Source organism: Pelodiscus sinensis, chromosome 1 (assembly GCF_049634645.1).
Source record: "Pelodiscus sinensis isolate JC-2024 chromosome 1, ASM4963464v1, whole genome shotgun sequence".
NCBI classification, from domain to species: domain Eukaryota; kingdom Metazoa; phylum Chordata; order Testudines; family Trionychidae; genus Pelodiscus; species Pelodiscus sinensis.
The window spans coordinates 180,563,561-180,590,528 of record NC_134711.1 but is presented as its reverse complement, the minus strand read 5'-3'; the positions used below and the strand labels follow the sequence as shown (position 1 = coordinate 180,590,528).

Sequence of the window (26,968 nt, the reverse complement as noted above, 5' to 3'; positions counted from 1 at the left end):
GAATGAATTTCTATATTCAGACTCATCCATAGTAATAATCTAGTAATTTTATATATTTCCAAGTCTTCAGTTTTCATGAATCATAACTTACACTTAATGCAACCAATGAAAATGTGTTACCATCTGATACCTAGTTAGTAGATTATATGAAATGAGTTCATATAATGAGTTTAGTTCCTAACAGAGATACCTGCATAATTAAAAAAAACTTGTCAATTAAGCAAATTTGGTGTGGACTTACTGAGACACAACAAAGATGGAACTATTGCAGGGACATATTTACAATGGCTTTTAATATTATAAATAAAAACAGTCAATCTATCCTAGTAATCCAAAGACTTTTCAGGGGAATCCTGGTCTCATTGGAGTAAATGAGTGTTTGTTCATTCACTTCAGTTCCTCAGCTTCACGTCCTCACATTCATGCCAAATCAATTATATGAACCAGTTACTGATGAGAAAATATATATTAAGTTCTTCCTAATCCTCATTTTTGGAGTGTTGGTGGGGAGGGAGACAAACAGGAACCATGTTTTCTCTGATCACCAGTCCCTGCTCAGGAAAGCTTCAGGAATACAATAGCAAATCTGAGCTGTAGGTCATGACTTGCACTTTACTTTCCTGTTCTATGTGCAGTTTAAAACTATGTCTGCCAGTCCCTAATTTTCTTCAATAGAAAATGAATCAGTTAATAACTTGTCAGAAAATGGATGTATTCCACTGCCATCTCCCTGATTGATTTCTACTGACTTTTCTTGACTGAGATGTGACACCTCCCATAAACAGTGATTTCCTAGTTCATGGAAATAACTACAATTGGGAAATGGATTACAAAGTAAGAATGTGTACTTTAATTAGAATGGGGGGAGCGGGAATTGAAGCATATGCAGACACTAGATTGGAATGGCAAAAGGAGAAATTGAGAAAGCACCAGTTCGGCAGGTGGAAATGAAAGAAGCATGGACTGGCATGAGGGAGTGATCAGATCAGAACACATAAAGGAAACTATAATAAATAGATTATTTTGTACCCCTTTACAAATAAAAACATGCAAAACCATTTTATTAAACAAGTTCTCTAGGCTTGAATTGAACCCACAGGATTGAAGAAGTTTGGCATTCTAAATTCTAACATTCATTCGCCTTAGCCTGCTTGACTTGGGCATGAGAATTGTGTAGAGTAAAACTATTCTGAAACACCTTCATTGCAGGACAAGTAGAACCATACCTGTACATTTCCATCCATATTTATATCAGACCTTTTACCTATATTACAGATTTTTTTGTACTTTGTGATTATAATAGATTGTTAAGCGAGAAAAAAATAAAAAATAAATGAAAGTGTTATTTTTTTAGTATGTGGCAGACATTCAAAATCTTGTAAATGAGTTTATTTTTAAAATCAAAATACAAAGGATCCTTTTAAGTATATGTTTTCCTACATTGAGACTTAGACTGAAGTTTTTGTATATGATTTGTTGATACAAAGGTTATATCTGGCTTCAAAAATGGCAACATTTCTTTATGTAAAGTCCAAATACGTCAGTGTTCACACACTGCCCCCTTTCTAAGGTCTTGTAGAAATCAAAATGTTTTCTTAAACCTGCTCCCTCATTTCTGAAAGCCAAAAAACAAAATACAACAAAATTCAAATGGCAACACCTTAGTTTGGATCCTTTTTCCATGATGGTCAGGAGAAAAAACTGTTTCCAAAAACATTTTTACAAGAAACCAGAACTCCTAGCTTATCTTGGTAATTTGGTAGATTTCCAGGAAAGACAAATTCTGTAAAGCTTGGATAGGTTGGGTGTGTGTGAATGAAAGCATACAAAACTTCACACAGTATGAAAGCTACTACCTATTACACTCATTTATATGTATACTGTGTATTTATACACATTATATATATGGGTATATATTATGGTGGAGACGTTGTGATGCCATGGTTAAGCACATGTTCAGTTTACCCTTAGAGAAGGAGTTAAATTTGCTTACTTTATAAGAAACAGTGCCTGCTGCAGAACTTCAGTACATAATCACTGAATAAAACTTGTAATTTCTTAGAAAATTCAACAAAGTGTGGTAATTAGTTTGAGTTTGAGATGAGTAAAAATTGTTTGCTAAAACCTTTGTTTTCTGAATCTTGGGCTCCATAAGCTTAAAAGCTACAAGCTGAAAAAAGTGCACATGTTCTGTGGGCTCTCTGAGGTTACATACTTATTTTGTTAATTAACAAATAAAAATATCTGCACTCAATCAGAGCTGAATTATTCTATACGGCGCTTAGAAGGAGAAAATAGCTTCTGGTGATGATTTTCATCCTTCACTGCATTGTGCAGAAGGTTTTATAAACAGTCGAGGAGAAAAATATTAAACTTCCTTTTCATATATGCCACTGGTAGAACTAGTTGAAAATGTTTTCTTTTTTCAGTGGAAATCTGTGGGGTTTTAATTTAAAAAGGACTAAAAATGAAATTTTCAGTTTGTCTTTTTAATGAACAGTCAAAATGGTCTGCAACAACTAGATGCTTTCCATGAAAAATTATTTTGATTTAAAAATCCATCAAAATTGTTTATGTTCTGTTGGCTCCAGTACTCAATAATGTTCTCCTAATCCAAGATCAAGGGTGCATGGAATGGATTTTGCTAGGTTGTGGACTTTGGCTATGTCTACACTATGGAGTTTTTCCGGAATACCAGTGGTAAACTGGAAAAACTCCTCCACGTCCAGGGAACGCTTTTGCTTTTCCGAATTTTTTTGTGGAAAAGCAGATGCACTCTTTCAGAAGCACTGTAAATATTGTTTCATGAAGAAGTGGGGCTCTTTCGAAAGAGGAGTTTTTTCTGAAATGTGGCCCAGTGTACATGGGCCACATTTCGGAAAAGCCTCTTCTGAAAAAACAATCGGAAAAAGGTATGCGAATTGCGGAGCACAATTTGCATACCTGTTTCCAAAAAAGAAGTGTAGTGTAAACGTAGCCTTTATGTTCCACGGGAGAAGATCATGTTGGATAGAATAACTACCAGTTTTTGAAGTACTTTAGTGAAATTGTTGCCTCTTCTATAGCTTCCTTTTGCTCTGCTCTGGCACAATTTAATTAAGAGAAGGATCTCTGACCCAGTAACAACTCATTTCCCAAAACACAGTGAAATATAAATTTTTGCTGTGCTGAGGAGTGTATCTTAAAACACACACACACACACACAAAAACAACAAAACACTGGGAAGCAAGCATATAGACACACTGTTGATTTGAAACCTGTTGGAATTGGTTTGTGCATCCAAGTTCTATCTTAGTTACATCTTGTCTTAATTTAGTTGGTAAGCTCTTCAGGGCTGGGACTGTTAATTTGTTCTTTTTACTACATGTTGGCACAAGTGCCTAGCACAAAAGAATCATGCTCTGAAGCCTTTTGACATTGTAATTCAGATGTTATATTAATTTAACTATTTTGGACAGACTCTTAAAATTGCAAATGTATATCTACTGGATAAAACTTAATTGAAATTACGAGATTAGTCACAACATTGAGTAAATACTGTTTTATTTCCTCTGTGAGAGTCTATATCCTTCCTGAGTGAAGGTGTCAATCACTAAATCTATCTAACTCAAAAGTCTAATTAAATTAAAGGTATTTTGGCTTGTTCTACTGAAAATTATGCCTATAATGTACAGTTAAAATGCTAGTTTCTGACTCTTAGAGAGAGAAAGAGACAGAGAGAGTCATGAAGTGGTTAAATTCTATTTATAGTCCTTCTACATTCTTTAAAGATGAACACAGCTACTGGAAAAACAAACAGTCCCTGGTACTAATGGGTAATTTATGGCAATTTTAAAGTTAAGAGAAAAATGTGATCTCATAGTACAGCCTGGAAACTTGTTGGCGTATTACTACATTGTGAAGGAATTTAGTTTAAAGTTGAGTTAATCCTAAAAAGCTCTTTGAAATTCACAGAATTCATGTAAAGCTGAATGGTGGAGGGGGGGGAAGGGAGAAGAGTCATTCAGATGTTCTAAGGAATTACATGTCTGCTCTTGTCATTATTTTATGGAAGGCATATAGAACATAATCAAAAAGACCCCAGACATTTTTCAATAAGCTTTAGAGATTCCTCTTTCACTAAATATTTTATTATATTAGTGGTAGAAGTACATCATATCTGTGAAAAACTATTGATACAATCTGGTCCAATCTGGTTCTGGGAAGCAACCACTCAAGTTATATGTGGTACTAATCACTCAATTATATGTGGTACTAAATCCCTGGGGTCCCTGGTCATTCTTTCAACTCTTGATCAATAAGTCACTCTTCTCAGTTTAGACCCTAACTCTGACACCTTTATTGGCAGTAGAACCCCACAGTCTGGATATCTAGACTTTGAAGCCAGTGCTGTGGTCCAGTGTTTATCAATGACTGGTCTGTAGACCGGTCCTGGTCCCTGAGATCTCCTTGACATGCTTAGGAAGGCAGTAAACTGATACCTGGTATAAAAAAAAATGAAAAATCCAGTTTTAGCCCAACCAAGCTATCAAGTTGCTTAGATATGGTTCCAGTGTCCATCGGGGATCCAGTGTCAATAAAGAAAGGAAACCCAGGCTTATAATGCAAATTTTCAATTCCCCCCCTTGAAAAATTAGACTTATGGGAAACAGCTTCCTGAATGGAACCCTCTTAGGCTGTGTCTACACTGGCGTCCCTTTCGGAAAAGGGATGCTAATGTAGACTTTGGAATAGGCAAATCCGTGGGGGATTTAAATATCCCCAGCGGCATTTGCATTAACATGGCTGCCGCTTTTTTCCGGCTTGGAGATAAGCCGGAGAAAAGCGCCAGTCTAGACGTGATTCTCCGGAAAATAAAGCCTTTTCCGGAGGATCTCTTATCCTTGAAAGTAGGAATAAGAGATCCTCCGGAAAAGGCTTTATTTTCTGGAGAATCGCGTCTAGACTGGCGCTTTTCTCTGGCTTATCTCCAAGCCGGAAAAAAGCGGCAGCCATGTTAATGCAAATGCCGCGGGGATATTTAAATCCCCCGCAGATTTGCCTATTCCAAAGTCTACATTAGCATTCCTTTTCCGAAAGGGGTGCCAATGTAGACACAGCCTTGGTGTATTCTCCCCCCACTTTTATAAGATTCTAGATTTAGTCCAAGAGAAGGAAAATGTCTTTAGTGTCCCCATCCTTCTCTGAGTGTTCCCATTCTTTTGGCTTGCAGAAGAAGCTCTTTTAGAAACTATCTCTGTCCCTCTTTGGTCACCGCATTTCCTCCAGTCATGTGCTTAGTTCTGGAGGATTACACCCTCCACCTCAAAACAGGTCTCTATAAAGAGATAACCTATTGAAAACAAAGGCCCTATTGGCTCTTACTCAGACAGCTAATCCAGGCTGTTGTTTTAGCAGCTTGAGTCAGATTGCTATAGCTAGAGTAGAGTGAGTTCTTGTCTGTCTGTCCTGGAAGGGAAGCTTACTTCTAGCTTCAGTGTAGGCACCCTAAGAGCCAGGTTCCTAATTCCAAATGGATGATGTATTTCACTGTGACTGTAATAAGTATGGTAAGTGTTCACAAAACAGAGTGGAATTCGTAAATGGACTGACACATATTCCCCAAACTATCATAATGCCATTTTGTAGAAGTGATTGTTTTCAAGTCTAGTTTATGAAGGAGCTACTAACTTTGCTGTTGATGTTGAATATCAACTTCTTACCTGATATGGCATTTCATTCCTTTGAAATGGGGGTGGGAAACTTCCGGCACATTGGCCACATGTTTTTCATCAGGATTAGCTGCTGCTAAGATGCTAGATGCTTTGTTTACTTGAGTGTCCACAGGCACAGAACCCTGCAGTTCCCAGTGGCTGCAGTCCACCATTCCTAGACAATGGCAGCTGCAGAAAGTGGCACGGGCCAGGTCAATGCTTCTGCAGCTCCCATTGGCTGGGAACTGTGAACCACAGCCACTAGGAGCTACGAGTGGCTGTGCCTGCAGATGTGAAGGTAAACAAACCATCTGGCAGCTTGCCAATGGCTATCCCTGATAAACCATGCACTCATCTGCGGACCAGTGATTCCCCACCCTGCTTTAAATTTTGGTGGACTCCAAAAGTATTGTGGAATCTTAACATATGATTCATTCATAGGATAACTTTCTATACACAAAACTGTTATGAAGGCATAATCTATAAACATATATAGAGAAAGCCTTTATTTTAAAAAGGAAGGTAGGACAAATGATTAATTAGCTGATTTAGGCCCATATGGAGCAAAGCATTAAAACATGAGCATAGCTTCTAGAAATGAGTAGTTCCACTGTTTTCAGTGGGTCATAAATGCTGACAGCTAAGCATGGGCTCAAATGCTTTGCCAGAAAACTCGTCTAATGTGTGGTTAACTTGTGGTTAGTGTGGCAAAATATTCTAAGCCAAGCCCTTCCTAATTAATAGAAATGTCTATGTCAGAAATACTCATTGCAATAGGCAGTTTATTTTGTGCCATTCAGCTCCATTATCTTTCCTTGATAGTTTCCCTTCCTGTATTTTATCATATATGAATGAAAATATTGTAATGTTCATTTTTATGTTTTTAGTGTTTTACATTGTTGATTTCTTAAATGTTCAGTCTGTGCACTGAGATGTCAGGTATTTTATAAAGAAAGATTAATACCAATTGCAATCAGTGCCAGTCCTCTTCCTGTAATGAGTTCAGTACACCTGGGGCCTTAAACTGTATGTTCTCTGGTGAATGGGCAATTTTTTTCTTTTTTTACTGTATATCTGTTCAGTGCCTTCACTTGTTTGGTTTGGGGCCTTTAGGCACTATGCTAATGCAAACAATAAAGAGACAAGGCACTTTATAAATTAGTCATATTTTTATATATCTCCAGGGGCGTATTGTACCATCTTGCCTTCATTTTTATTAATCACTCAAACGTATATGGTGATAATGCAAGATAAGTGTGGTGCTACACTTATTTATTGTCCAAAATTACTTTTTCTTGAGAATAAACATGAAAAGATGAAACATAAAAATGTGCCAAGTCTGTATGTCATAATACCAATAGAATGGTTTCTTTTGTTTCATCAGAGAAGGCAAGTGCTGAGCTCTCATCTTCCTTTAAAATGAATGAGGAAAGGAGGACTCAGCACTGCTCAGAATTAGCCTCTTCCCAAATATAAATAACATTTCTGATTTTGGCTGGGATTTCTAACTCCCCTTTGAAATTCAATGGGATTTTGGTGCCTAACTCCCTTAGGCTGATTTGAAATTTCCATCCAGAAGTTTTAATCCCATCTTGGCATATAAACAACATAAGCACATAAAGGGGTCTGAATAGAAGGTTCATTATGTCTTGATTTTTTTTTAGTTTACATAATAACCACTGTTTAGTGTTTATGGCAATATCCTAGGAGACCTGAAGTTTTGACATATTGATTAACATTTTAAATGCTCATTTTGGAAATGTTGCCCATTATCAGACTTGTTCTGATAAGTAACTGAATAAGTACTGGGAAATAGTCAACATCTTTGGAAAGCAAAGAGTGTTTTGTTGAAAATGATATCACCTGGGAGTGAGCTGCCAAGGACATATTTCATGAGAGAATAAATTAGAGATAATTCATTGTAATGTAATTTGTTTTAATTGTCCTGGAACATAAACAGATTTTTCAGAGAAAGAAGTATAGTCTCTCTCTTAAAAACAAGATAGTTTTTTCCTTCTAAATCTTTGTGTGAGCTACTTCTATTTGCTTCACCAGATGTACCTATTGTATGCATCTTCCTTTTAAAAGAATATTCTAAATAATGCCAAACCCAATGAACATGAATATTTTGAACAGGATAAAATATTGACATTAATATTAAGCAACTATGAATAAATTCTCTTTATGCTAACATGATTTCATAAAGCCCTAGTTTAAGGGATTTAGTCTACAGTGAGTATGTGAACAATGGTGCAGGATGGGAATAAGCTGAGGTATTGAAGAAAAAAGTGTATGTATACATGGATACATTTACACAGCAGAGTTTATTTTTTAATAATGTCCGTTATTCTGAAATAATGTTATGTGCTATCTACCCAAGAAGCCCTGTTATTTTGAAATAAATTCAAAATAATGGGATTCTTACTCCGACTTCATATAAACATTGTTGTATGAGGATTAAGGAAGTCAGGGGAATAGCGATTTATTTCAAAATAAGTGTTGTGTAGTGTGACAGGGCGCCTGCCCTGCACTGGGCCTTTAAGCCCAAGGCTCAGGCCCGAGCCTGAGGGAAGCTGGAAGACCAGCTGAGATGGTTAGGCTAATGAGCCCAGCTGCCAGCTATAAAAGGAGAGGCCCGGTTGCTGGAGGGGAGTGTGACAGGGCGCCTGCCCTGCACTGGGCCTTTAAGCCCAAGGCTCAGGCCCGAGCCTGAGGGAAGCTGGAAGACCAGCTGAGATGGTTAGGCTAATGAGCCCAGCTGCCAGCTATAAAAGGAGAGGCCCGGTTGCTGGAGGAGAGGCAGGGCTGACTGCAGAGGCAGCAAGAGCTCCTGAGAGGGATACAGCTACAGGAAAGGAACTGGAGAGGGAAGCTCTCGCTCAGCAGTTGCCGGGGACTCCAGGAGAGGCCTGGAGGAAAGCGGAGGCGAGTGGGTGTCACCAGGAGACTACCCGCCGAGGGGACGTCGGCCTGGAGATCGCAGCCAGCTGGGCAAGGCCAGGTAGGAAGTGGCCCAGGGCAGGAGCGGGAGGCGTCCCTCTTGGCCCGAGAGACTTGGTGGGTTTGGCTAGCTAGCCCCACCGAGGGAGTGACCCTATACCTGGTTGCTCGCAGGGCCCTGGGCCGGGACCCGGTGGAGTAGGGTGGGCCCGGGTCCCCCTACTGGGGGGGGTGCCCAGCTACGACGAGAATCTGTTGTAGGCTTGGCCTGTTTAAAGGGCCAGTACAAACTGCTGTAAAGCCGATGATGAGCAACCCATACAGACTGTAACTCGCCCTGAGATGGGATATGTGAAGACAGTCAGGGGGCACTGAGGCTACTGGGGCGTGCGCCCCCCCCGTGACAGATGGTGGAGAATGCGGGCAACGCCCCAACCCCAAGGTAAAAGAGGGGTCTTCCTGAACCAATAGTGGTCCGTCGGCCACGGGACTAGAACGGGAGTTGAAAAAAAAAAAAAAAAAAAAAAAAATTTTTTTTTTGAGAATGAATAAGTATTGGAGGGCCTGGGAGGCCCTACAGGCCGGGCCATGGAAAAAGGGGAGCCGGCCCCGGAAAAGGGGTGACCCTGGACCCCATAATAAACCAGGCCCCAAGAGTTGGGGGCAAGGGCCGAGCCTGAAAATGTGTTGGGCCTGTGGGCACAAGGGACACGTGAGGAGGGAGTGCCCCTATGGGGTGGGAGCCAGGAGGCCCCACCCAACTAATAGGAACAAAGGGAGAGCAGCCCCGGTGAAGGTAACCGGGGAGGCACGGATATGCTGGGCCTGTGGGGAGCCCGGCCACCTACGGAGGGCTTGTCCGAGTAAGACCGGGGAAGCCCCAGCCTGCTCAAGGGGAAGGATGAAGAGCCAAAGCCCCGGGAGGAGGCCGGGGGACCACCAGCCCTTGACGTTAAGGGGAACTGAAGGGCGAACAGAAGGTGGTTTGGACCCAGGTGGAATCAAGGAGCAAGGGAGCTCAGGCAGGAAGCCCTCACAGAGGGCGTACGGGCCGGTACCCATAGGACCCCGGCAGGCCGGCGACGCCCCTACCGAGGGTGTGTATGGCCAGGTGATGGCTGCAGACCTCCGAGCGAGACCACAGGATAGGACAAAGATTACCCTACAGGTAAAGCTGGAGGGGAAGACAGTGACCGCCCTGGTGGACTCGGGGTGCAGCCAGACAATGGTACGGACAGAGCTAGTCCCAGAGTGGGAGGCAGCAGGGGGAAACATCTCCATGCAATGCATACATGGAGATGTCCGGACCTACCCCACGGGGTGGGTCCGCCTGTCAGATGGGGTGGACGAAGCGATCTGCCGGGTAGCGTTAGCCCCGAAACTGGTATACCCGGTACTACTGGGCCGGGACTGGCCGGGGTTCAGACGCATCCTGCATGAATGGGATGCACAGGAGCAACCGCCACCAGCTGGGGTGGCGAACTCGACAAGGGGCAGGTCCCAAGGGCCAAGGGAGGAGCCCGGACCGGAGAAAACCCTCGCTTCAGAGGAGGTAGGAGGGGAAGAGGACTTCCAAAGAGACCAGCGAGAAGACCCCTCCTTAACCCATGCCTGGGAACAAGCGACTGGAGAGAACGGAGACCCCGACGGGACAGCGCCCCGACCAACCCCGCGATTCGAGGTAAGAGCCGACCGATTATACCGGGTCGCGCGGACGGCTGACGGGCAGATGGAGGTTACCCAGCTGTTGGTCCCGGCAAGATTCCGAAGGCGGGTATTAGACCTTGCGCATGCTAATCCCTGGGCAGGCCATTTGGGGCGTGAAAAAACCCTACAGCGCATAACACAAAGGTTCTTTTGGCCGGGGATTTATAAGGAAGTCCGAGACTTCTGTGAGTCCTGCCCAGCCTGCCAGAAGACGGGACAGGGAGGGGTACCAAAAGCCCCTTTAGTTCCCCTCCCCGTGGTAGAGGTACCATTCGACCGGGTGGCTTTAGACCTAGTAGGACCTCTGGAGAGGTCCCGAAGAGGACATCAATATATAATGGTTATAATTGACTATGCCACCCGATACCCGGAGGCGGTCCCCCTTAAGAATACGACAGCGTCAACGCTGGCACAGGAATTGGTGCAAGTATTCTCCCGGGTGGGAATCCCGAGGGAAATATTAACAGACCAAGGGACCAATGTGACCTCTAAGCTGATGGCAGAACTTTGCCGCCTATTAAACATTAAGGCATTGCGTACCTCAGTTTACCATCCCCAGACAGATGGACTTGTCGAACGCTTTAACAGGACACTAAAGGGGATGTTGCGGCGGTTTGTGGAGCTAGACCCAAAGGACTGGGACCGGTTATTACCGGCCTTATTATTCGCAGTCCGGGAGGTGCCCCAGGCCTCAACGGGATTTTCCCCATTTGAATTGCTGTATGGCCGACAACCCCGGGGAATATTGGACTTGGTGCGGGAGGCCTGGGAAGAACAGGATTCAAGGGTGAAGGGTACGGTACCGTATATTTTGGACTTACAAAAACGACTCCGAACCGTAGGTGAACTGGCTAAAGAGAATCTCCTCCAAGCCCAAAATAGGCAGGCCCAATATTATAATAGAGGGGCCAAATCCAGAACATTTCAACCAGGCGACAGGGTACTCCTGCTGTTACCAACACCAGACTCGAAATTACTGGCCAAATGGCAAGGACCCTTCGAGGTCATATGGCAGGTGGGGCCAGTTGATTACGAGATCAGATTATCGGGAAAACGGAAAGACAAGCAGATCTATCATGTCAATTTACTAAAGAAGTGGAATGCACGGGAGGGTATGCTTATCACCTTACAGCAACCAGAGCCGGAGCTTGGACCCTGGGGAGGCGACTTGGAGGCAGAAGGGGCAACGCATATCGGGGCAGAGTTGACGGAGGCACAACGCCGAGAGATGAACGCCCTTCTGCGGGAATACAAACAGGTCTTAACTACACAACCGGGCAAGACCCCCTTGATGAGCCACCATATCGCGACAACCCCAGGTAAAAAGATCCAGGACCACATACGGCCCCTCCCCAGGAAAATGTGGGAGCCCGTTCGGGAAGAGCTGCAACGGATGTTGCAAATGGGGGTGGTCAGGGAGTCGAGAAGCGAGTGGCGCAGTCCCATCGTATTGGTGCCTAAGCCTGACGGCACGATGCGCTTCTGCATAGACTTCCGGAAAGTCAACGCAATTTCACGATTTGACGCTTATCCCATGCCCCGAGTAAATGAACTGTTGGAACGGTTGGGTAAAGCACATTACATCTCTACACTTGACCTCACTAAGGGGTATTGGCAGATTCCCTTGACGCCAGCCTCGGAGGATAAGACCGCATTTGCCACACCATTTGGCCTGTTCCAGTTCACCACAATGCCATTTGGATTGAACGGGGCAGCAGCGACGTTCCAGAGGTTAATGGACAAGGTATTATACAAACATCAGGAATATGCTGCTGCATATATTGATGACATTGTCATTTATAGTGAAACCTGGCGGGAACATCTGCAACATCTAAAGGCGGTCCTTGGGGCCCTGGTCGACGCCAAACTCACGGCTAACCCCGGTAAGTGTCATTTTGGACAAAGGGAAGTATCCTATTTAGGTTATGTGGTGGGGCAGGGAAAGATAAAACCGCAGGTGGACAAGGTGGAGGCCCTACGAAGCTACAAAGCCCCCACCACAAAAAGGCAAGTCCGCCAATTCCTGGGATTAGCCAGTTACTATCGGCGGTTCATCCCGGAGTTTGCCACGATTGCGGCGCCCTTGACAGACTTGACCCAAAATGCACGACCCCAAAGGGTCCAGTGGACCGCGCAATGTGAGACAGCGTTCCAAACGTTAAAGCGCCGATTGATGCAGACACCGGTTCTCCATCAACCGGACTTTACTAAACCATTTATAGTACAGACAGACGCGTCAGACCGAGGACTAGGAGCCGTCCTCTCACAGGAGCAGGAAGGGGAGGAACACCCCATCCTGTATTTGAGCAGGAAATTACTACCACGGGAGCTACAATATGCCACGATTGAGAAAGAGGCCCTGGCAGCTAAGTGGGCAATAGAGGCACTCCGCTATTATCTGCTAGGGGGGACCTTCACCTTGATAACAGACCACGCACCATTACGATGGATCCAGACGATGAAGGAAACCAATCCGCGGGTCATGAGGTGGTACTTGGCCTTGCAGCCTTATAAATTTGAGGTCTGTCATAGGCCGGGGAAAACCCATAACAATGCAGATTTTTTTTCTAGGTCCCTAGCCAATAGCGAGGCGGCGGAAGGGGATGGAGTCCTGGGAGAAGGGGTGAGAGAGGGGGCAGTGGAGTCCCATACCAGCATTGGCGGGGTGACCCTCTGGGGAGCACGCCTGCCGACCCGCCGACATTGCGGCCCATGCTCAGAGGCTGCGAGGGCGAGCCCGAGGGCAGCTAAGGCCTCCAGGGGATACCAGGCCCCGGGGGAAGGGATAAGAGAGGCCCGGCTGGGACTGGCGGAAGAAGGGAAGCACGAGCCGAAGGGGAAGGTGTGTGACAGGGCGCCTGCCCTGCACTGGGCCTTTAAGCCCAAGGCTCAGGCCCGAGCCTGAGGGAAGCTGGAAGACCAGCTGAGATGGTTAGGCTAATGAGCCCAGCTGCCAGCTATAAAAGGAGAGGCCCGGTTGCTGGAGGGGAGTGTGACAGGGCGCCTGCCCTGCACTGGGCCTTTAAGCCCAAGGCTCAGGCCCGAGCCTGAGGGAAGCTGGAAGACCAGCTGAGATGGTTAGGCTAATGAGCCCAGCTGCCAGCTATAAAAGGAGAGGCCCGGTTGCTGGAGGAGAGGCAGGGCTGACTGCAGAGGCAGCAAGAGCTCCTGAGAGGGATACAGCTACAGGAAAGGAACTGGAGAGGGAAGCTCTCGCTCAGCAGTTGCCGGGGACTCCAGGAGAGGCCTGGAGGAAAGCGGAGGCGAGTGGGTGTCACCAGGAGACTACCCGCCGAGGGGACGTCGGCCTGGAGATCGCAGCCAGCTGGGCAAGGCCAGGTAGGAAGTGGCCCAGGGCAGGAGCGGGAGGCGTCCCTCTTGGCCCGAGAGACTTGGTGGGTTTGGCTAGCTAGCCCCACCGAGGGAGTGACCCTATACCTGGTTGCTCGCAGGGCCCTGGGCCGGGACCCGGTGGAGTAGGGTGGGCCCGGGTCCCCCTACTGGGGGGGGTGCCCAGCTACGACGAGAATCTGTTGTAGGCTTGGCCTGTTTAAAGGGCCAGTACAAACTGCTGTAAAGCCGATGATGAGCAACCCATACAGACTGTAACTCGCCCTGAGATGGGATATGTGAAGACAGTCAGGGGGCACTGAGGCTACTGGGGCGTGCGCCCCCCCCGTGACATGTAGACAGTGCCAAATTTTGAAATAAACTGTTTTGAAATAAGATGCACAATATTTCCAAGTATTTGCTACTGGTTAAATGTACCTATACAGAATAAGCTCTTAACTCTGCCTCAGTATTTTTATGACCTTGGTTAAGTCACTTAACTTTTCTATGCCTCATTTTTACCACTTGTAAAGTGGAGAATTGTTACTTGCCTATCACAAAGGGTAATGATGCAGCCAAATTCCTGTTATGAAATGTAACTGAGGTACTTTAAAATTATTGAATGGTGGTTGCTATAAAAGTGCAGGGTGTTTAGTTTTGGTCAGTGTCCTACATAACATGAAACCCCTTTAATTAAACATCAAAGAAGGAGTTGAGGAACAAACCCACTGGAGATGAGACAAGTGGCACAGACAAAGGCTGTGTCTACATTGGCACCCTTTTCTGGAAAAGGGATGCTAATGAGACACTTCAGAATTGCAAATGCCACGGGGGATTTAAATATCCCCCGTGGCATTTGCATGAACATGACTGCCACTTTTTTCCGGCTCAGGATTTTGCCGGAGAAAAGCGCCAGTCTAGACGGGATCTTGCGGAAAATAAACCCTTTTCCGCAAGATCCCTTATTTCTACTTTCAAGGAATAAGGGATCTTCCAGAAAAGGGTTTATTTTCCGCAAGATCCCGTCTAGACTGGCGCTTTTCTCCGGCAAAACCCCGAGCCGGAAAAATGCAGCAGCCATGTTCATGCAAATGCTGAGGGGGTTATTTAAATCCCCCGTGGCATTTGCAATTCCGACTGGTCTCATTAGCATCCCTTTTCTGGAAAAGGGTGCCAATGTAGACACAGCCAATCAGTATAAAATGACTGTGTATTATCTCCTGGAGATAATAGAGATAATAGAGACAGTCAGTCAGTGATTGTGTTAAAAATGACAGTGATGGTAAATTATTTACATAGATATTCCACAAAATATTATGAAAGAGACAATATTTGAGGAACTGGCAGCTCAGGAAAGAACTTGTATCACTATTGTGCATCTAAGGGATTTCCATTAATCCATACCTACCATTGACAAAAGAAATGACTTGCTAGTTTGTTAGTAAATGGGTATAAAAATGTCGCTATTTTAAATTTAGTTGTTATTACTATACATTCAATAAAATAACTATTTGATCATCATATGAGAACAGGTGAAAAATATCTGTTAACTAAAATATGAGGTCGAGGATTACGGCTAAGATAATGCATCTCAAATGTGATGCGACATCTTCCTATTTTGAGTTAAACTATATTTTCTTATTAAGAAGATGATGAAAAAATGACTGAGGAAAACTCATATATAGTGGGTATGTTACAAACCTTTCATTTCAAATAGTGGGTGAGGAGATTAAGGCAGCTGGGACACAAAGGAAGATCAAAGCTGCTGCAGTTGACCTTCCAGGGTTCAAATTAGTGGTCTAGTTAAGACAGCTAACTCGAACTGAGAGTAGCGCTCCGGTCAATGCCAATAACCAGTTTTCCTCTGGGATTTCCTCAAATATCCCCTTCTTCCCATGCCTCTTTTTTCCTTTTATAGTGCACATTTTTTGTGACTGGGAACAACTCTTCCCCTCTGGCTGTTCAGTGCTTAGGTCAGAGGACACCTAATTCTGATTAAGACTTTTGGAGGCTATTCTGAGATAAATGATTAATGACAGACACCATTTATGGAATTGGCTCGTCTCTTGTGTGGCTGGAATAAGTCAGTGAGTGAATACGTGAATCATGTGCTGTGCAAGGCAGTATTAATCCTAGACATACACAGTCCAGTCAATACTCCAAATCCCAGTTCTTGATGTTAACAAATTCATCAATTATTACAGCCTCTTCAGTGTCCCTTTTGAGTGCAATGAAGTGATAAAATAGTGATGAACTACTTCTACTCACTGACTTCTGCTGAAATTTGACATCTTCGCAACAAGTTCCTCTGTTTTGGTGAAATCCAATAAGGACCAGGCAAGACTTGGTTATTTATTTAGTGGTAGTACATATTGTACAATAGGTAGGGCCTTATTGCTTTATCATCTGCATACAGATGAGTCAACAGACTCCCCAGGCCTGTAGGCAAGGTGTGTGTGTGTGTGTGTATGAGGGGGAGCCGGCTTTCTGCTCCCATAAGGGGCGGGGCCTGTCAGCCAGCCCTCAGTGCCGCCTGGAGTGTGCTGCCCGCACCCCAATATTGTCCAGAGAGCACCACAGGTCTCTCTGTGTGCTTTATGTGAAAGTTCAGCAGTCCAATTGTGTTATTTCAAATGGATTTATGCACATAATTCATACCTCCCTATATTTCCTTCCATTCTAGCTACCTGCTTCCTTTGTTTTATATTATGAAACTTGACTGTAGCTAATTTTACTGTGGTGTGGTTTTGTATATCTAAGAATCAAGGGGACCAACTGTTCTGCATTCACATATTGTAGTTTTAAAGGGAATTAAAAAATAATGGGTAGCTGAGGATAAATAAAATGATTCTACCATCTTTGCACTGTGTTGTATCTCCTCAAACAGTCCTAATGAATCCAGGTAAATATAAGTAAACATGGCAGCATTTGGAATACAATGACGTGAGTGTTTGTTATTCATAAACACACAGATAATTGAAACTGAGCAGAGCTCACTGATTTACATGGCATTTTGGAAATAGAGGATGAAAGCTGATTTCCTGTAGCTTGGAAAGTACTGTCCTGACACTTGGTAAAATACTTAGCTGAGCATTTGGAGGGGGAAATATGACTGGATTAGAACTGCTAACTAAGGGTGAAGTTCTGCTGTCTTTATGCATGCTAAATACTGCCTTATTCCAGAACTTGTCCCAGTGGTGTCAATAGGCCATTAACAGAATTAAGGACTGCTAAATATGAGAAAAGGTCTCAGAATTTGACCCTCAACTGGAGAGATACTATCGTATGAATCCTATTTCTTTCATAACTAAAATGCATTATAACTTAATTTAAACATATTTCTTAGAAGCCCTCATACATTGTACCTATGCCTACTGTTAGTTGTTTTCAATAAACTCTTATGTGTTCTTTTCTTTGATTCAAAGTATTAAAAATGGAAATCCTTCTGAAGTGATTTTATGTGACTATCGAGCTGTCTCAAGAACCTGCTGGGTTTGATGGAGAATGCACCCAATATAAGTTTGATACAGTTTTGCAGGGGAAAGAAGGGAGAAATATAGGGATAGATTCTGTTGTCACCTAAAATGTGTAAATCTGAAATAGCTCTACTAGATCCATTGGACCCACTGTCAATTTACACCAGGATAAATGAGCTCAGAATCTGGACCACTGTCTAGTCTTCAACATAGAAACCTAGGAGACAGGACCCTTGGTTTCTAAGTCCAGTTTTGACACTGGTTTATGGTGTGATCTGTGACAAGTCTTTTAACCTCTCCACCTGCATTTATTCACAAGTAAAAAGTTGTACAGAAACTTGAATATCTGAAAAGGTGTTGAAAGGCTCTTTTGTAAAATATTTTGAAATTCTCTAGGATAGTGCCTATATATTTCACGTTTTGAGAGAGAGCAGTATACCACCCTTTTCTGATGAATTCCCATGTTTTGAGGGCAAACCATCCATCTCACTTTGAATTACAGATAAACGTAGGCATTTAATATGAGATATGGACCTGGGTTTTGACCTTGAGAAATACAGCTGTTCTTTACTATGTAGAGAGGATCAATTGAAAATGATATTCAGTCATTTATTTGCAGCTTGGTTTTAGAAACATTTTATTTACTTTGTCAACACATTTGCTGTTAGTTAATCCATCTGCTAGATTCCCTAAAAACACCACCAAAGCATTTCCCTTCCAGATCAGATAACTTCCATAGTTTGTATGATTTATGGCTAATATTAGTTACACTTAAGTCCCAGAGTGGAAGGATAATATCTATTATCTGATAAACTGCCTTCTATATACACGTAATGCACCTCATCTATTTTACTAGCAGCTTTTATGTTACACTCAAGTAGAGTACTTGCATGTCAACAAGATATAATGACTAACTCCACAAGCTTTTGTCAGTATTCTCTACTTTTAGTCCTTCCCAATTTAGCTAATTGGGTGTCTTCCGATAGATAGATAGATAGATAGATAGATAGATAGATAGAATCAATTGGAAGACAACCAATTAAATACATAAATGACAATATATATTTAATATATGGTAATTTATAAAACTAGAAATTAGAAATGTGCATCTGTCTGTCTGTCAGTTCATTTGTTCAAGAGATCCTCCTGAACTGTAAGAGCTAGGACCACCAAATTTGGTATGCAGTTTCCTCTTATCCTAACTTAAAGGAAGGTCAGGATCTGGTTGTGCTGGGAAAAAGGGATGTACCTGGATGTTTTCCATCACATGGAAAGGAGAGTGCTGATTGGAGGGGAAACTATACTGCAGAGTGATCGGAGAGATTTGGGGAAGGTGCAGCCACACCCCAAGACAGTGGCCACAATGGGAATTTGTGTTAAATGCCTCCTCGTGATCCAGGAACACACATCACTTGTATTGGTACAAAGGGCCATGCATATTTTACAGCTAATACAGTCTGGCCCACCTCAATACAATAAACTTTTCAAGGTTCTCATTCTTTGAATATACAATATAATATGCTCCCCAAAGATACCACAGATGGTTGTAATATCTGTCACATTTACAAATAGAAATGAATAGAAAAGAATTAAAAAGATCATCTCGTCATCCTGGTGCCTCCTACCTGGGTCATGAACAGAATTGGGGTTTTCAGATCCACAGTACAGTCCTCTCTTTACTAACAAATTATCTGACACTGTTAAATGACGATGAAGATAGTTTTTGCTACTGGGTTTCACAGCTCTTTACTGGAAGTAGAGTGAATGGTGAAACTGCAGAATAAAGGGCTCAGTTTCAGGTTCTGTAGTGGAGAGGTAAAAAGTTCTGAAATCACGTGTCCCCACAGCCTCTCCCTGTCCCATTTCCCCTGCCAAATTTTAAACCCTTGCTCCAACGCAAAAGGAACCTCCAGAGAGTGTCTCAAGGAAATGATGGTAAGAAATTTAACATGGGCAAGACATTGTGTTTTTCTCTTATCTTATTCTTGGAAATGGCTGAACTATTGTAGCTGAAACTTCCCCAAAAAGTTCAACTTGAAGCAGACACAAGACAATGAAAACATCAGCCTGAACAGTTTAAGTTTCATAAATCTATCAGCAGATTTGGAAGGATTAAACCCTTTATCAGCAAGGGTAGATAAATATAATACACATACACTCACACACACACACACACATACAAATGAACAAAAATATTTCCACTAATAATTGAAATTTAAAGACAGTAAGAAAAATGCTACATGAGAAATTTATAATTTCAAGGATATTAATGTATATTGTTCACACATTATGTTGATAGTATGTTTACGTACTTTTGAATCTGAATGTCTACTGTCAGTAAATAATTATTTGACTCCCCAGTAATCTCGCTCAACTGAAAATTTAAATCGATAAAAATAAAAAGCTTAAATAAATATCAATCCTTCCATTAAAATTTATCAGTTTCCCCAATCAAATTCTGCTGAACTTAGATATGTCACAGAAAACAGATGAAAAGCATCAAGCAACCTTCACTGTAAGTATTGCTGCCTGCATTGCCTATGAATGTTTGCGTATATACTATAATATGTACAGTTCAAATTCCCATTAAGCTAGGTCTCTGTCACGTTGATAAAAAGCTTCTGCTAAAGCATAATGAGTAAAATACAAATGATCTGTTAAAAAGTTTCTGATGCCACATAACAAACTTTTAAAAATTCATCTTACATACATTTTGCACTTCCCCTCCTCATTTTTCATTCTAATAGGCATTTCAGGAAAACTGCATTGCATTTGTCAAAGACTGTGACACAAACAACAAAAAGTAAAGGCAGAAGAAATTGTTAGAAATAAAGATCCTGTTTTTATAGACATGTGTTGGCAGTAGTAAAGAAGGCAGGGGCAGAGAAGTGCAAAATGCTATTTCCTACCAGAGCAATGCTATTTTAAAATAATGTTATTTTAAAAGTATTCTTTGATACATGATTAGGTTTTGAATTCTAAGAACTAGGTTTGATGGGGACAAGTAACAAAAGCCCACAGATAAATAAAAAACATGGAGGCCTAGGAGAAGGGTCACAAATTGGGGGGAACATGGACTGTAATGGCTGTGATGAAAAAAAGAGACAAGACAGACCTGGGGGAGCAGACAACAAATCAATCAATATCTTAGATCTATGTATACTAATGAAAGAAGTATGGGGATGAAGGAAAAAGAACTCATAATGCTAGAAAATAGTACACAACAAGACTTGAAAAAAACAATGGAAGACAGTGGGCAATTTTTCAAAGAAACATTATATAAGGGCACAGGAGCAAAGTATTCCACTGCATAGGAAAGAAAGGAAGTATAGCAAGAGACCACCTTGGCTTAACCAGGAGATCTGGAATGATCTAAAACTTAAAAAGGAAATCTACAAAAAATGGAAACTAGATCAAATTAGAAAGAATAAATATAAACAAATATTACAAGTATGTAGGGGCAAAATTAGAAAGGCCAAGGCACAAACTAAGCTCAAACTAGCTAGAGACATAAATGGTTACAAGAAAATATTTTATGAATGCATTAGAAGCAAGAGGAAGACTGAGGACATGTAGGTCTGTTACTCAAAGAAGAAGGAAAAACAATAACAGAAAATGTGGAAATGGAAGAGGTACTTAACGACTTTTTTGTTTCATTTTTCACCAAGAAGGTTGGTGGAGATTGGATGCTTAACATAGTGAATGCCAGTGAAAATAGGGTAAGTTCAGAAGCTCAAATAGGAAAAAAACAAGTTAAAAATTCTTATATAAGTTAGATGTCTTCAAGTCACCAGGGCCTGATGAAATGCATCCTAGAATACTCAAGGAGCTGACTTAGGAGATATCTGAGCCATTATTTATTATCTTTGAAAAGTCATGGAAAATAGGAGACATTACAGAAGGCTGGAAAAGGGCAAATATAGTGCCCATCTATAAAAAGGGAAATATAGACAACTCAGGGAATTACAGACCTGTCAGCTTAACTTCTGTACCAGAAAAGATAATTAAGGAATCCATTTGAAAACATCTACAAGATAATAAGGTGATAAGTAACAATCAACATGAATTTGTAAAAAAGAAATCACGTCAAACCAACCTGATAACATTTTTGACATTGTGGATAAAAGGGAAGCACTAGATATGGTATTTCTAGACTTCAGTATGGCATTTGACATAATCTAGCATGAACTTCTCATTAACAAACTAGGGAAATACAACCTAGATGAAGCTGCTATAAAGTGGGTGCATAACTAGTTGGATAACTGTTCCCAGAATTATCAATGTTTCGCAATCATGATGGAAGGGCATAACAAGTAGATTTCTGCAGTGATCAGTTTTAGGGAATGGTTCTGTTCAATATCTTCATCAATGACTTAGATAATGGCATAGACTATAGAGAGTACTTCTGTAAAGATTGTGGATGATACCAAGCTGGGAGGGGTTGCAAGTGCTTTGGAAATTAGGATTATAATTTAAAATGTCCTGGAGAAATGGTCTGAGGTAAATAGGATGTTATTCAACAAGGACATATGCAAAGGACTACACTTAGGAAGGAACAATTAGTTGCACACATATAAAATGGGAAATGACTACTTGGGAAGGAGTACTACCGAAAGGGGTCATAGTAGTCCATAAACTAAATATGAGTCAACAGTGTTACACTGTTGCAAAAAAAGCAAACATCATTCCGGTATATATTAACAGGAGCGCTGTAAGAAAGATATGAGGAATAATTTCCTTGCTTTACTCCATACTGATTAGTTCTCAACAGGAGTGTTGCGTCCAGTCTGGGCCACCACATTTCAGGAAAGATGTGAAAAAATCAGAAAAAATCCACAAAAGAGCAACAAAAATGACTAAAGATCTAGAAAACGTGATGTATGAAGGAAATTTGACAGAACTGTGTGTGTTTAGTCTGGAAAAGAAGACTGAGAGGGGACATGAAAGAGCTTTAGAGTACCTGAGCTACAAGCAGGAGGGAGAAAAATTGTTCTCTATAACCACTGATGATAGGACAATGAGCTTAAATTGCAGCAAGGGAGGTTTAGGTTGGACATTAAGAAAAACTTCCCAACTGTCAGAATGGTTAGGCACTGGAATGAATTGCCTAGGGAGGTTGTGGAACTGGGGTGGTTGGTAGTTTTTGATGGGGGGGCCACTCCTTGAATTCTGTAAGTGGGCAAGGGCTGCGCTTATCCATGATATTAATGTAGAAGGCGTGGGGTCTGGGATGGAAGCTGGGTACAGAAGGGAGCTTGAGGTATAGGAGAGGGTGTGTCAGTAGGTAGTCTGAGTGAAGGTGGGTGTTGTGGCCTGTCCAGGAAGCTAGGGTGTAGAAAGGGGCACAGTGTCCTGGAGGGAGTATGGATTCAGAAGAGGATTGTGATCTGGAAGAGGAGTGTTGGAGGGGATTGTAACCTGGAGCGGGAGTGCAGGAGCAGGTGCAGGGATCTGGATTGTGAACAGGGATTGCGATTGGGGAGCAAAATCTGTAAATGGACTATGACTTGGAGAAAAGCTGTGAAAGGGGTGCAGGGTATTGGAGTTTGAAGTCTGGTAGGAAAGGGGTCAGATGGTTGGTAGAGGGAGGAGTTGGGTGCCACAAGCAGGATCTGGCTGGGAGGCCTTTACCCGAGTGGTTCCCGGCCAGCAGCCCTGCCATCAATGTCCCAACATGCTGCTCAGAGCAGCCAGCTGCAGGGGCCATGTGCTGCTCTGAAGGCTGTGAACTTAGGGGGAGGGGAGAGGAGTACTTTGTGTGTTGCCTGTCCTGAAAACAGGAAGCTCCCATTGGTTAGAAGCCATCCAAATGGGAGCTGGGGACAGAGGTAGCACTCAAAACTTGTTTCCCTCTCCCTTAGGCTTAGAGCAGATTAGGAAGAGGCATGAAGGGACCCTGGCTTAGGCTCCCGCTGGGTTGCAAGCTGAATCAAGTGACTTGGCAGGCTGGATCCGTAGGCCATGTTTTGCCTGCCTCTGTTGTGGAATCTCCAGCATTCGAGATTTTTAAGAGCAGGTTAGATAAACACCTGTCAGGAATGGTCTATGGTGCTTGGTCCTGCCATGAGTGCAGCAGACTAGAGTAGATCCCCTGCCAGGATTCCTTCCATTTCCATGATTCTATGATTATTGACAGTTTAAGATTCTGGGATCTGCTTTTATAAGAACATCACGTAATTGTCTAATTGTGTAAGAGAAGACAGTATCCATGCTATGTGTAATCAGCCAGAAAGAGAAAAATAATGTAACCAAGTAAACAAATACTGAAATCTGAGGTCGTTTTGTTCCTGTTGGTGTACTTTGAAGGCTTTTCATATGCTGTTTTTAATATTGGGTATAAATCTATAGTCTTGTCACCATTGGCAGCTAAGTGAACACTCTGAGTCAAAAACTTTATTAATTTTTCTAACAAAGATGTTTCAAGCTCTAAAATGAAACTTTAAAATAGTGAAATTGTGTGGAAGAGATGATAACCTTAATAAATGACACTTTTATATCAGCTGCAGTAGAGTCTGCTGGCTATGGGTAAACAGAGGACACTGCATCTTTTAATGATTATGTCCTATATGTGTTAATAGAAAACATTTATAAGCACACTGGAAAAATAACATCCTTTCCAATTACATGAAGTGTAACTAAGCTAGCAGCCTATTCTTTCAATAATATTTGTGCAACAAAGCCCTTGTGCCTGCACAAAACTACTGACTTGATTTGGTGTCTAGGTAAGGATCTGGTTACAAGGATGCAGTTACAAGATTGTAGCCTACCCAGAAAAACCCAAACTGGTGTGAGAGCTAGTGAGAATTTTAAACTTCTACTTCATTGATCTCCATTCCCTTACATTTTCCAAAAAGCAGGAATTTTTTTCAGGTTTATTCTGTTTAAGGGTACGTCTACACAGCAACATTATTTTGAAATAACTAGTGTTATTTCGAGATAACTTAGTCCACATCTACACAGCAGGCAGTTATTTTGAAATAATGTCAAAGTACTGTCAAGCTGTAGGACTTCTTACTCTGACTCCTGTAACCCTCATTGTACAGGGAGTCGGAGGAAGAGTGCTCTATTTTGAAATAAGTGCTGTGTAGACATTCCCAATTTCAATTTCAAAATAAGCTATGCAATTGACGTAGCTCAATTTGTGTAGCTTATTTTGAGTAAAGTCCTGCTGTGTAGACACACTCTATGGGTTTTCTCCTTTTACTGACATATCATTAAAATTCATTAGAAATGGGGACACTGCTTGTGCTAGTGAGTGACAGAAGGTGTAATTTCTACCTTTCTCCAAAATGGTGTTAGGTGTCTGAGAGAAGGTATGGGCCTCTTTTGTCTTAAGCTATTGGGCCAGCATCCTATGACTGGAGCACAATAACATTTCTGACTGTGGTTCTCAGAGAGCATCTGGAGTGACAGAGGGGAATTTCTTCTGTACAGCACACTCTTGCTTTGTCTAGGTAGGCCTATACTGAGAAAAGGCCTACAGCACAGTCATGGTTGGCCCAGGTCTGACTTGGGCTCTTGGGGCTTGGAATTGCAGGGCTATGAAATAGCAGTGTAGACATTTCAGCTTGGCCTCTTGGACTCTCCAGCCCAACCTTGAACATCTACATTGCATCCCTGAAGCCCAAGTGATGCAAACATGAGTCAGATGATCTGGGCCACCTGTGGGGCTTTTATTGCAGTGTAGACACGCCCTCTCTGTCTCAGAAACAGAAACTTTCAGAAAATTGAGGGCTTGGTTCCCCCTCATAAAAAGAGTCAACAGGGTCCTCTAGCTGCTAAGGTCCAAAGTTACAAAGCTTTTGCATTGAGTGTCAGCTTTTGTTAAGATTCAACATTGAAGTCTTGGTGGATCATTGGTTAATGTATCTGAATATCACTTTGTACCTCCGTTACCTGAAACAGAGTTATATCTCCAGTGCTGAAGATGTCATAGTGATGCACTAAATAAAGGGACAATAATCACATCTAAATGCCATAAATTACAACATTGATAATAGCTAGTTTTAGGCAGATAAAAAGACCTAATAATTAGTACAGGTTGAACATTAAGTATGTGGACTTTTACTTAGAGTGAGTGTTTAGTATTGAAAATAAGTGTGCTAAGAGAACTACTGCTTTTGATGTTTGAAACTGGACAGGACAAAATACATGGTGAGGGAGCAATCCTGAAATGGCATAGGGACAATCTTGATGATTGGAAGTAATTTTTCCTGGCTCTAATTTCTATGCTTCTAAGAGTTTGTTTAAAGACAATGTTTCCACCATTCATCCTACTATTAATTTCCACTTGACTGCACACTTTTGTCCCAGCTCACAAGAAAGTTTGTCCCAGCTCACAAGAAACATCGAGACTCTCCAAGAAGAAGCGTATTTCCTTGATGATTTCACTGCACAAGAAGGTAAGAGAGTCAGAGGCATCCATTTAAATGTTACGTTGTATAACCAATATACTTTAATTTCAAGTGTTTACATTTATCTAGAACAGTTAATATACTTAAGAGTAACTTATTCTAAAAAATTAGCTTTAAAAGTATAGTGTAACTCTTCAGAATAGCCACACAGCACACATTCTCTTGATAAAAGCTTCCTGTGTTTGCCATCAGGAATTCTTGTTTTAGCAATCAGCTATTTCTCATGAAACATTACAAGTCAAAACTGAAACAAAATTTACAATAAAAATCCTGATGTGAACACTCTCATTGTCAGTCTTTAAAGCACCATTAATATGCTGAATTGTAACCAGCACCCTATTTATGATACAAGTGGGTACGCTTTGCATGGCATCTGCTCAATTTACATCCCCAGAAAGGTGTAATCATGTTTTCCTAGTAAAGCAGCCAAGTATAAATAAAGATAATATAAACACCACAGAGGATAGAATTAGCAATTTAGAATATTCAGTTGCTTCAAACATTTTGTTTAGATGAGTAAGATTAGATTCAGAATTGGACCGTGCCAGTTTTCACTCAATATTTTCTGAGACAGAGCAAAGGACTATGAATCTGATTCAAAGGCCCCAGAGGTCAAGACAGACTTTGTCACCTATATAAATTTGACATTTCTAAGCCAAGCTACAATTGTGGCTCTATAAAAAATAGATAAGGTATCAAACAAAAGAAATACGGCTTGTCATTTCAAGCCCAGTATCTCAGAAACACCTTGGCTACATCTAGACTGGCATGACTTTTCCGTTAAAGCATTTGCGGAAAAGAGCATCTAGATTGGCACGGACACTTTTGCGCAAAAGCACTTTTTGCGGAAAAGCGTCCGTGCCAATCTAGACGTGGTTTTGTGCAAGAAAGCCCCGATCGCCATTTTCATGATCGGGGCTTTTTTGCGGAAAACAATACCACGTTGTCTACACTGGCCCTCTTGTGCAAAAGCATTTACGCAAGAGGGCTTTTGCCCGAATGGGAGCAGCATAGCATTTCCGCAAGAACACTGACAATCTTACATGAGATCGTCAGTGTTCTTGCGGAAATTCAAACGGCCAATGTAGACAGCTGGCAAGTTTTTCCGCCAAAGCAGCTGCTTTTGCAGAAAAACTTGCCAGTCTGGACGCAGCCCTCGTATCATTAGCCAATGTAATAAGGTTTATTGGGGAAAATAAGTAACAGTCACAACAAAATCGCCTTTGTGATTTAGAATAAAAATAGCTAAATTTTAAAATACAGTGTTTAGATTTTGAACAACAATATATATTCCCTTCAAAACAACCCTTTTCTACTATAAAATATGGACAGTTTTATTCTGAAGTGCCTTTTTTCACAAATATAACCAGATTATTTTGCTGAGAACATCTTCTTTTCCCCTTTTCA

General features: G+C 42.0%; 1 long non-coding RNA gene across 2 annotated transcripts in view; it reads right to left on the bottom strand.

Moving 5' to 3' along the window:
* The window catches only part of LOC112545650 (uncharacterized), a 63,097-nt gene that overhangs the window by 23,224 nt on the left and 12,905 nt on the right, over positions 1-26,968 (bottom strand). Inside the window, exon 4 of one of the 2 annotated variants that reach the window (XR_003089184.2) lies at positions 22,998-25,537. The exons of the other annotated variant lie outside the window; for it this stretch is intronic. This is a non-coding gene — a long non-coding RNA (uncharacterized LOC112545650). Of the gene's footprint in view, positions 1-22,997; positions 25,538-26,968 lie in introns of those variants that run through there. 2 annotated transcript variants of the gene reach the window in all.